At 47.8% G+C, this 12076-nt stretch overlaps 1 long non-coding RNA gene across 1 annotated transcript in view; it reads right to left on the bottom strand.

Annotated features, from left to right (window-relative positions):
• Nucleotides 1–9342, bottom strand: part of LOC146007312 (uncharacterized) — a 96438-nt gene extending 87096 nt beyond the window's left edge. The window contains exon 1 of the long non-coding RNA XR_014444328.1: nt 9269–9342. This is a non-coding gene — a long non-coding RNA (uncharacterized LOC146007312). The remainder of the gene's footprint in view (nt 1–9268) is intronic.
• Between the last annotated feature and the right edge of the window lie 2734 nt (nt 9343–12076).

The raw sequence follows: 12076 nt of genomic DNA, 5'->3' as shown, positions 1-12076 counted from the left end.
AGAATGCAGGAGGGGAGGTAACTATGATGTAACAGTGTAATGTGGGCTAGGTGACATGAAGGAGATTGCTAGACTAGTGAGGGAGAGAGGGAGATTGCTGCTATGTCAGGGAGTCTCCTGCAGAATGCAGGAGGGGAGGTAACTATGATGTAACAGTGTAATGTGGGCTAGGTGACATGAGGGAGATTGCTAGACTAATGAGGGAGAGAGGGAGATTGCTGCTATGTCTGGGAGTATCCTGCAGAATGCAGGAGGGGAGGTAACTATGGTGTAACAGTGTAATGTGGGCTATGTGACATGAGGAAGATTGCTAGACTAATGAGGGAGAGAGGGAGATTGCTGCTATGTCAGGGAGTCTCCTGCAGAATACAGGAGGGGAGGTAACTATGATGTAACTGTGTAATGTGGGCTAGGTGACATGAGGGAGATTGCTAGACTAATGAGGGAGAGAGGGAGATTGCTGCTATGTCAGGGAGTCTCCTGCAGAATGCAGGAGGGGAGGTAACTATGATGTAACAGTGTAATGTGTGCTAGGTGACATGAGGGAGATTGCTAGACTAATGAGGGAGAGAGGGAGTTTGCTGCTATGTCTGGGAGTATCCTGCAGAATGCAGGAGGGGAGGTAACTATGATGTAACAGTGTAATGTGGGCTAGGTGACATGAGGGAGATTGCTAGACTAATGAGGGAGAGAGGGAGATTGCTGCTATGTCAGGGAGTCTCCTGCAGAATACAGGAGGGGAGGTAACTATGATGTAACTGTGTAATGTGGGCTAGGTGACATGAGGGAGATTGCTAGACTAATGAGGGAGAGAGGGAGATTGCTGCTATATCAGGGAGTCTCCTGCAGAATGCAGGAGGGGAGGTAACTATGTGTAACAGTGTAATGTGGGCTAGGTGACATGAGGGAGATTGCTAGACTAATGAGGGAGAGAGGGAGATTGCTGCTATGTCAGGGAGTCTCCTGCAGAATGCAGGAGGGTAGATAACTATGATGTAACAGTGTAATGTGGGCTAGGTGACATGAGGGAGATGGCTAGACTAATGAGGGAGAGAGGAAGATTGCTGCTATGTCAGGGAGTCTCCTGCAGAATGCAGGAGGAGAGGTAACTATGATGTAACAGTGTAATGTGGGCTAGGTGACATGGGGAAGATTGCTAGACTAATGAGGGAGAGAGGGAGATTGCTGCTATGTCAGGGAGTCTCCTGCAGAATGCAGGAGGGGAGGTAACTATGATGTAACAGTGTAATGTGGGCTAGGTGAAATGAGGGAGATTGTTAGACTAATGAGGGAGAGAGGGAGATTGCTGCTATGTCAGGGAGTCTCCTGCAGAATGCAGGAGGGGAGGTAGCTATGATGTAACAGTGTAATGTGGGCTATGTGACATGAGGAAGATTGCTAGACTAATGAGGGAGAGAGGGATATTGCTGCTATGTCAGGGAGTCTCCTACAGAATGCAGGAGAGGAGGTAGCTATGATGTAACAGTGTAATGTGGGCTATGTGACATGAGGAAGATTGCTAGACTAATGAGGGAGAGAGGGAGATTGCTGCTATGTCAGGGAGTCTCCTGCAGAATGCAGGAGGGGAGGTAGCTATGATGTAACAGTGTAATGTGGGCTATGTGACATGAGGAAGATTGCTAGACTAATGAGGGAGAGAGGGATATTGCTGCTATGTCAGGGAGTCTCCTGCAGAATGCAGGAGGGGAGGTGACTATGATGTAACAGTGTAATGTGGGCTAGGTGACATGAGGGAGATTGCTAGACTAATGAGGGAGAGAGGGAGATTGCTGCTATGTCAGGGAGTCTCCTGCAGAATGCAGGAGGGGAGGTAACTATGATGTAACAGTGTAATGTGGTCTAGGTGACATGAGGGAGATTGCTAGACTAATGAGGGAGAGAGGGAGATTGCTGCTATGTCAGGGAGTCTCCTGCAGAATGCAGGAGGGGAGGTAACTATGATGTAACAGTGTAATGTGGGTTAGGTGACATGAGGGAGATTGCTAGACTAATGAGGGAGATTGCTGCTATGTCAGGGATCCTGCAGAATGCAGGAGGGGAGGTAACTATGATGTAACAGTGTAATGTGGGCTAGGTGACATGAGGGAGATTGGTAGACTAATGAGGGAGAGAGGGAGATTGCTGCTATGTCAGGGAGTCTGCTGCAGAATGCAGGAGGGGAGGTAACTATGATGTAACAGTGTAATGTGGGCTAGGTGACATGAGGGAGATGGCTAGACTAATGAGGGAGAGAGGGAGATTGCTGCTATGTCAGGGAGTCTCCTGCAGAATGCAGGAGGGGAGGTAACTATGATGTAACAGTGTAATATAGCTAGGTGACATGAGGGAGATTGCTAGACTAATGAGGGAGAGAGGGAGATTGCTGCTATGTCAGGGAGTCTCCTGCAGAATGCAGGAGGGGAGGTAGCTATGATGTAACAGTGTAATGTGTGCTAGGTGACATGAGGGAGATTGCTAGACTAATGAGGGAGAGAGGGAGATTACTGCTATGTCAGGGAGTCTCCTGCAGAATGCAGGAGGGGAGGTAACTATGATGTAACAGTGTAATGTGGGCTAGGTGACATGAGGGAGATTGCTAGACTAATGAGGGAGAGAGGGAGATTGCTGCTATGTCAGGGAGTCTCCTGCAGAATGCAGAAGGGGAGGTAACTATGATGTAACAGTATAATGTGGGCTAGGGTGACATGAGGGAGATTGCTAGACTAATGAGGGAGAGAGGGAGATTGCTGCTATGTCAGGGTGTCTCCTGCAGAATGCAGGAGGGGAGGTAACTATGATGTAACAGTGTAATGTGGGCTAGGTGACATGAGGGAGATGGCTAGACTAATGAGGGAGAGAGGGAGATTGCTGCTATGTCAGGGTGTCTCCTGCAGAATGCAGGAGCGGAGGTAACTATGATGTAACAGTGTAATGTGGGCTAGGTGACATGAGGGAGATGACTAGACTAATGAGGGAGAGAGGGAGATTGCTGCTATGTCAGGGAGTCTCCTGCAGAATGCAGGAGGGGAGGTAACTATGATGTAACAGTGTAATGTGGGCTAGGTGACATGAGGGAGATTGGTAGACTAATGATGGAGAGAGGGAGATTTCTGCTATTTCAGGGAGTCTCCTGCAGAATGCAGGAGGGGAGGTAACTATGATGTAACAGTGTAATGTGGGCTAGGTGACATGAGGGAGATTGCTAGACTAATGTGGGAGAGAGGGAGATTGCTGCTATGTCAGGGAGTCTCCTGCAGGAGGAGAGGTAACTATGATGTAACAGTGTAATGTGGGCTAGGTGACATGAGGGAGATTGCTAGACTAATGAGGGAGAGAGGGAGATTGCTGCTATGTCAGGGAGTCTCCTGCAGAATGCAGGAGGGGCGGTAACTATGATGTAACAGTGTAATGTGGGCTAGGGTGACATGAGGGAGATTGCTAGACTAATGAGGGAGAGAGGGAGATTGCTGCTATGTCAGGGAGTCTCCTGCAGAATGCAGGAGGGGCGGTAACTATGATGTAACAGTGTAATGTGGGCTAGGTGACATGAGGGAGATTGGTAGACTAATGAGGGAGAGAGGGAGATTGCTGCTATGTCAGGGAGTCTCATGCAGGAGGGGAGGTAACTATGATGTAACAGTGTAATGTGGGCTAGGTGACATGAGGGAGATGGCTAGACTAATGAGGGAGAGAGGGAGATTACTGCTATGTCAGAGAGTCTCCTGCAGAATACAGGAGGGGAGGTAACTATGATGTAACAGTGTGATGTGGGCTAGGGTGACATGAGGGAGATTGCTAGACTAATGAGGGAGAGAGGGAGAATGCTGCTATGTCAGGGAGTCTCCTGCAGAATGCAGGAGGGGAGGTAACTATGATGTAACAGTGTAATGTGGGCTAGGTGACATGAGGGAGATTGCTAGACTAATGAGGGAGAGAGGGAGAATGCTGCTATGTCAGGGAGTCTCCTACAGAATGCAGGAGGGGAGGTAACTATGATGTAACAGTGTAATGTGGGCTAGGTGACATGAGGGAGATTGCTAGACTAATGAGGGAGAGAGGGAGATTGCTGCTATGTCAGGGAGTCTCCTGCAGAATACAGGAGGGGAGGTAACTATGATGTAACAGTGTAATGTGGGCTAGGGTGACATGAGGGAGATTGCTAGACTAATGAGGGAGAGAGGGAGATTGCTGCTATGTCAGGGAGTCTCCTGCAGAATACAGGAGGGGAGGTAACTATGATGTAACAGTGTGATGTGGGCTAGGGTGACATGAGGGAGATTGCTAGACTAATGAGGGAGAGAGGGAGATTGCTGCTATGTCAGGGAGTCTCCTGCAGAATACAGGAGGGGAGGTAACTATGATGTAACAGTGTGATGTGGGCTAGGGTGACATGAGGGAGATTGCTAGACTAATGAGGGAGAGAGGGAGATTGCTGCTATGTCAGGGAGTCTCCTGCAGAATACAGGAGGGTAGGCAACTATGAAATACACAACCAAGTGCTAGATTTCAAAAGGTCAACAAGAATTTATTGATTGGTGACAACTAGCTTTTAAACTAAACTAAACTAAATATTCCTCATAGGCTGCTTCCTTATCAGCAGACTACAATCCACCTGAAACTGAAACTAGCCACCCTTGCTTCTAATAAGGGATGGCCATCGGTGCCTTAGCTATTGATGGTTGCCATTGATGCCAAATTTGCAACTGCCCATCGATGGTGACCCATGATAGTTTTATATATCAATGGTACTCTATTATGTTTGAGTGATTGGCCCAAAGCACATAGGAGGGGCTTCGTTGGTGTCAGGGCGGAGCTATGCTCAGTGTCCCGGCACTTTAAAAAAAAAAAAAACATCAGTTTTGCTGCTCCATCGATGTAGGGAAACCATCTGGTTCTCCACCATCGATGGCAAAAGTATTTGACATCGGCCATAAACCACCAATGATTTCGAATCATCGATGGTCGATGGCCATCCTTACTTCTAACTAATTGTCCCAAAAAATCGGGTTTTTATGTGGCATCGCGCTTGTCCAGCCCTCGGCCAGTTTTAGCACAGCATAAGGCGAAATTATCAGCAATTTTGGAAATTCATAACCCCCCAATGTTTTCCAGGGCATCGCCGGGCGGGCCAGCTAGTAATACAATAATTCAGAACAGGAGGAATCAGGCGGTGACAGTTCTATACAACTGAGTGTTAGGTCATGACAATCTAGCAGCTAGAACACACACACGCGCGCACACACACACACACACCGGTGCCATTATTATATTAGATACTTCCGGTGGCGGCCAGGAGAATCAGGTCTCCCTGTCTGTACGCTGCTGTATTACCGCTGGCCATGCAGAGGTTAATGTACAATGTCATCAGACGGAAATGATAGAGATGTTTTCCATCCTGAAGATCAGGACATGTCATCTGTTGTAGCAGCCGTCTCCCCCTCATGTGCTAATCACTAGACAATTTCCACTCCAGTGGCCTTAGTCACAGCAAGCTGCCGTTCTGTATTCTCTGCCACCTTGTAATGGCTGTGACATCATAGGATGCTGTAATGGCTGTGACATCATAGGATGCTGTAATGGCTGTGACATCATAAGATGCTGTAATGGCTGTGACATCACAAGATGCTGTAACATCTGTGACATCACAAGATGCTGTAACAGCTGTGACATCATAAGATGCTGTAATGGCTGTGATATCACAATATGCTGTAACAGCTGTGACATCATAAGATGCTGTTATAGCTGTGACATCATAAGATACTGTCATAGCTGTGACATCATAAGATACTGTCATAGCTGTGACATCATAAGATGCTCGCTCTTCAGCGCAGCAAATTACATCCAGCAAATTATGCACTAAATCTAGTTATATTTCCCCGGCACAAGATCATATATGTAGAAGTAAATTTACTAAGATGGGATGTTGCCCATAGTAACCAATCAGAACCTATTTCTTATTTATTTAGAACCATCTAAATCAGGCATGTCCAACCTGCGGCCCTCCAGCTGTTGTGAAACTACACATCTTAGCATGCCTTGCCATAGTATAGCAAGGCATGATGGGATGTGTAGTTTCACAACAGCTGGAGGGCCGTAGGTTGGACATGCCTGATCTAAATTATAATAGATTAAGGGCCAGATGTATCAAGCTTGATAAACCACCAGCCAATCAGCTACTACCTGTCATTTTTCAAACCCAGTCTGTGACATGACAGGTAGGAGCTGATTGGCTGGCTGGTTATCACTCTCCACTTTATTACTTTTTGAAGCTTGATACATCTGGCCATAATATGATTGGTTGCCCATAGCAACATCCTATCTATAAGAGATTTCCTGTCTTAGTAAATAAACCCCTATCATTTTATAGGATGTAATAGAGACAAAATACACAGAATCTGGGTTGCTATGGGCAACTCCATCTCTTTTCATTTTCAGAAGTGTTAGTGAATGTACTCCTTAGATCAGGGATGGGGAACCTTGGGCCCTCCAGCTGTTGTTGAACTACACATCCCAGCTTGCCTTGCAATAGTTGTAGCATTGCAAAATAACAAAACATGTAGCAGGGCATGCTGGGATGTGTAGTTCAACAACAGCTTCAGCATACTTCCCAACTTTTGGAGGTGTCGGGTCAGGACAGGGTGCGCGCCGTCGCCGCGCAGTGATTTTTCGGGGCCGTGGCCTATCTGGAAGGGGCGTGGTCTATAATTGCGGCACTGCCGTGGGGCCACGCCCCCTTTTTTCGGCGTGTGTGGCATGCCCAGCAGCTCTGTGAGCTGCTGCCCAGCCCCCAGCCCCAGCGTCTATTCACGGACTACAGGGGGGGATTCCCAACTCCCCCCCCCCCCGCCGCGGGACACTGCCGGCGGCGGGAGGGACGCGGGAATGTCCCAAAATATCGTGACGTTCCCGTGATAAGCGGGACAGTTGGGAGGTATGGCTTCAGGGCTGAAGGTTCCCCCAACCCTGCCTTAGGTGGTGATAAGAGGAAAAGTGGCATCAGAAATCAAGGTCAGCGGACGGTCCGAGGTCAAAGCCAGATCATATCTGTACAGGAGCCAGTGATCAGGAACGCGGTCCGGTAACCAACCGAGACCCAGTACGGAAACTCAGCTCAGGGACACACGGACACGCTGGATTAAGGGCTGATCTCTCTAACAGCAGGAAGTGGTGGTGTCACTTTTCCCAGTCACACAGACCCACAAATATGTCCAGACTCATGTCGCACACTGGTGTCTCATACGTGCTACAAATGCATCGAAATAAATAGATTTGTCATGGCAGCAGCGGGGTGCATGTGACATTATTGTGTCATTAGAACTCGAATGACTGAAAAATAAGACGGAAATGTAAAATGATGGCTAAACCAGCGGTAGATCATATATATATTTATTAATTTATTTATTTACAGTGTCTTATATAGTGCAGCATATTCAGTTGTGCTTTACAATTGGAAACATCAGTGATTAAACCAACTGGGTAGATTCAAACCGACATGGAGGTAGGAGGGCCCTGCTCGCAAGCTTACAATCTATAGGGATAATAGGAGGGATATATATATATATATAACAAACACACTTATACCTATATACTATATCTGTGTGTATAACTGCAAGCTGAAGCACGGCCTGGTGCTGGCTGCCCGCGGTGTGAAGTGCGGAGGCGGCAGATACGAGGTAGGTGCATTGTCAGTCCTGTAAATTAGGTTGGGTCAGATGGGATTTCAGTCCATGACATTGAGATTCCCTGCGACCGACCGGTGAGTCACTGGTTACTGCAGAGATTGATCACTCGGGGGTTACATGAAAGGAACCACAAAGCCGCCATCCCTGACTATTTATATACTGCGCTTTATCTTATATCCCAGGGTGCATCACCCGTCAATCATTCCTTAACCTCTTAGGTGCCAGAATCAGGTGACCTGAAGCTGAGATGAGATAGTACAGCATCTGCTATTAATGTTGTTTAAAAGACAAACCCCAGATGTAAATCATTTAGCGGAAGCCAGACCTGCGGAAGCCAATTTGTGATACGTCTGTGGTACGCGCATCTGTGCTCAGCCAGTAAATAATTACCCTTTCATATAGTAATTACTGGCGCTTTGTAGATTTACTAACATGGGAATCTGAGTCAGACTCGCTCTCTGTGTGATCAGTCACCGATATCTTCCTATGGCGTATGTGAAGTACCGATGGTGTAACAACAGAGGGTACAGCTTCTAAGGGGCCCTGGTGCTTGGAGGGCCCACAGCTCCACCTGCACCCAATCACCGGCATCTACAAATGCTCACAGCTCCGCCCCAGTCGAAATAACAAAAATTGCCGGCGCCGCTTGTACCATAAAACCTGTAACCCGGGAATTTAGGGAGGGGGCGTAATGTTGGGAAGTGCCCACCCTCATCAGAGTCCTCAGAGCCTGCTGGGGACAGGTAATACTCGCTCCCCCTCTCTCTATCCCCATCCTTTCCTCTCCTCTACCTGGAGTAAAGTTTAACAGGGGCCCTACCTGGACTAACGGGGGCTCTACCTGGCATAATGTGTTAAAGGGGCTCAACCTTGCATATTGGCCCTTATTCTGGTTCACTCACAAAACCAAATTCCTTCTCAAATGGACAAAACCATGTGCACTGCAGGTGGGGCAGATGTAACATGTGCAGAGAGAATCAGATTTTTGGTGGGGGTTTTACTTCAAAGTGAGATCTATATCGCAGAGTAAAAATAAAGCAGCCAGTATTTACCCTGCACAGAAACAAAATAACTCACCCAAGTCTAACTCTCTCTGCACATGTTACATCTGCCCCCCTGCAGTGCAGCATGGTTATGTCCATTTGAGAAGGAATTTGTTTTTGCGAGTGAACCAGAATAAGGGCCATTGTGTATAAGGAGGCTCTTCCTGAGGCTGGGGGGGGGAGGGGAACCCTTTAAAGATTTTGCTATGGGGCCCACGGAAAGTTCTGGTTACGCTCCTGCAATCTGCGATACCCAGCTACATTGCCACTTGTGTCCGAATTAGAAACAGATCCAAGGGTGAAAATTTGCTAAGATAGGAGTTCTATGTCACATGGTATGTTGCTATGGGCAACCAATCATATACTATCTATTATCTTGTAGAAGGTGCACTAAATCAGATCTGATTGGTTACCCATAGCAACATCACTTGTGAAATAGAACCCTCATCTTAGTAAGTTTCCCCCAATGTCTTCCCTCATATAACAGAGGCAGCACGGTGGTGCAGTGGTTAGCATGCTGCCTCACAGCACGTAGTTGCCTACCTTTTACATTTCCGCTCCGGGAGAAGCACATGGTTGGGGATGCAGGGGGGAGGCTGATGTCATGAAGCCACGCCCCCATTCCACAAAACGCCGTGATTCGCGGGTCCGCGAAGAGGGGGCGGGGCTTAAATGCCACTAAATCCTGCAATTTACGTCATTTTAGCCCTGCCCCTCCCCCATCCAGCGCGAATTCTAGCATTTGTAGTTGCGGTGAAGGGGGTTGCCTGGGCTCAGAGAAAACTGCAGGAGACTTGCCCACCATCCCGGGGGGGGGCGGGAGGAGGACCCGATAGATAATCAATGCTAATTTTACGGGAAATCATATTGGGGTAACTTTGTGGTGCTGATTCCGAATATGACATCGGTTTTGCGAGATTAGTTGTCATTTTTATGATACAAGAATGAGAACGAAGACAAACACAACAGTCCCGCTTAACTACCAACGTGTATACAGATGGAAAATGTGATATGATCGCAGGGTGAACACAGAATATTTACATGTTGATTATTCACAATTTGAATGTTCCTCTAGATTGCCCATAGGCATACCTTATGGCTGAGGTCTCTATTCAATTGAGGATGAATTAGAACCAATTCTAAAAACTACTATCATTTTTTAATTCAAAAACCCCAAATACCCTAAATGTGTTAAAATATCACTACTACACAATTTAGTTGGAGTGTGTAATGTTGAACTGATATCTATATTGCAGTGTAAGAATAAAGCAGCCAGTATTTACCCTTCACAGAAACAAAATACCCCACCCAAATCTAACTCTCTCTGCCCCACCTGCAGTGCAGCATGGTTTTGCCCATTTTGAGAAGAAATGTGTCTTGCGATCAGGCCCATATAGTTACTGACGTCTGGCAAGCATGGGACGGGGCAATAAGGAATGTGGTCGAACTGATACAGACGGCAATATAAGTGTGATAAGTGTGATAATGCAGGACTGCACCTTTCTGTAAAGGTCGACACTCCCATTTCTGCAGAGATCACTGGGGGAGATATGAAGGAAGATCCACCCGACACACACACAATGCAGTGAGCACATTGTATGAAACATAAAAAACATTAAACCAATCATTAGTCATCTAACAGCCAGTGGTGTAGCTAGGTGCCATGGTGCCCGGAGCAAGGGCATGTGTGTCGTCCCGTCCCCGTCCCCCCCCCAATTTGTAGTAGGCGGGGCTTTTGCATAGCGAAAAGGGGGCGCGGCTTAACATACCACACACCGTAATGACCATTGCACATTTTAGCAAACTTTGTAATACCCATTGCACATAAAGCCACACATGATGCCCATTACATACTATATAACAAACCGTAATGGCCATTACACATCTGACACATAAGTGCCACTTACCTACATGCTCGTTGCAAGGAACTTCATGCTCGTTGCGAAAGGGGACTGAAATAGCTCGTTGCGAAGGGGGACTGAAATAGCTCGTTGCCGAGTCGGGCAGGCCGCTGCCGAGTGGAGTGACTCTCTGTGCGCTGTGCGGCACCGGCGTCTGACGTCAGACGCTGGCGCCGCACAGCACTCACAGAGCACGGACAGGCTGGCTCCAGGCTAAAATATGGCGGTTCCCTGCGCGACCGCGCAACTAATATGCCTGGAGCCAGCTGCAGTGCTGACAGGCGAGCGAACGGCAGCCAGCAACATAAGCGGGCGGGGAGGGAGTGGGCTGCACGGCTCCGGCAACTTTTAATCTCTCGGCGCCCGGAGCTTGTGCTCCACCGGCTACGCCCTCCCTACGCCCCTGCTAACAGCGCTACACACGTTATATACTTCTTACCATCCCTCCCAACATCTGTGTATTGCTAAGCGGGACACTCATGTGTGACCAAAAAGGGAGCCTTTAGAAAGGGTGTCGCCCTTCTGCATCGCTGAATAGATGCTGTGAACGTCCCCAAAAACCAGGACGTTCCCGCAGAAAGTGGGACAGTTAGGAGGTATGGGTTTACATTGAAATAAATAGTAGCATACCTCCCAACATTTTAGTCCCAGGAGTCGGGACTTCTGAGTGGCGTAGAAGTGCCAGTGCCAAAATGGGGGCGTGACCTTAGCTAATGGGTGCGTGGCTTAGCGGCAATGACGCTCCCGTAAGCCATACCATCCATTTTCATTACTTTTGGGGCATAGCAAGTGCTCAATGACTCAATGAGCTGCTGGCCAACCCCCCCAGCCCCTCTGTCTTTTGTGAAAAGACACTGTGCGCAACCGTCCGTCCTGCCCCCCCCCCCCCCCCCTCCCCCGCTCCACACACACACCAGGACACTGCTGCTTACATGTGTGGGAATCGGGGCTATCCCAAAAAAGGCACTGTCCTGCAAAAATCAGGACAGTTGGGAGGTATGTAGAAGTAGTGCAGGCAAAAATGGTCCGTTCAGTAGGCGTGTCAGGGGCGTGTCAATTCATGTAGCCACTTTCCAAGTCTTGGTCAGGTGGAGAACCAGAAGCTATGAGGGTCTGTCTCAAGCTGTGTACACATGCATCGATTTTTGGCTATTTTCGATTCGATTTTGCTTATAGAAGCTAAATCAAATCCACATCGAATGGTTTTTAGGACACTTTTGATCTGCATTCGATTCGAGAAAAATCTACTGTGCGGCCAAGGAAATATCGAATTCGATCTAGTAAATGGAATGTGTACAATGTACCATGAATGTAAATCGAATTCGATATCTAATGCAAAAGGGCAGATCTAGTGCCATATTGAATGGGAAGATCTAATGTCAAATCCAATAGAAAACCGACTCTAACATCGAATCAAAAGCAAAACGAAGCGTGTGTACATAACTTGAGA

This window comes from Crinia signifera, chromosome 6 (genome assembly GCF_055691185.1).
Source record: "Crinia signifera chromosome 6, ASM5569118v1, whole genome shotgun sequence".
In the NCBI taxonomy this organism is placed as follows: domain Eukaryota; kingdom Metazoa; phylum Chordata; class Amphibia; order Anura; family Myobatrachidae; genus Crinia; species Crinia signifera.
This window is presented reverse-complemented; position numbering and strand designations above follow the sequence as displayed.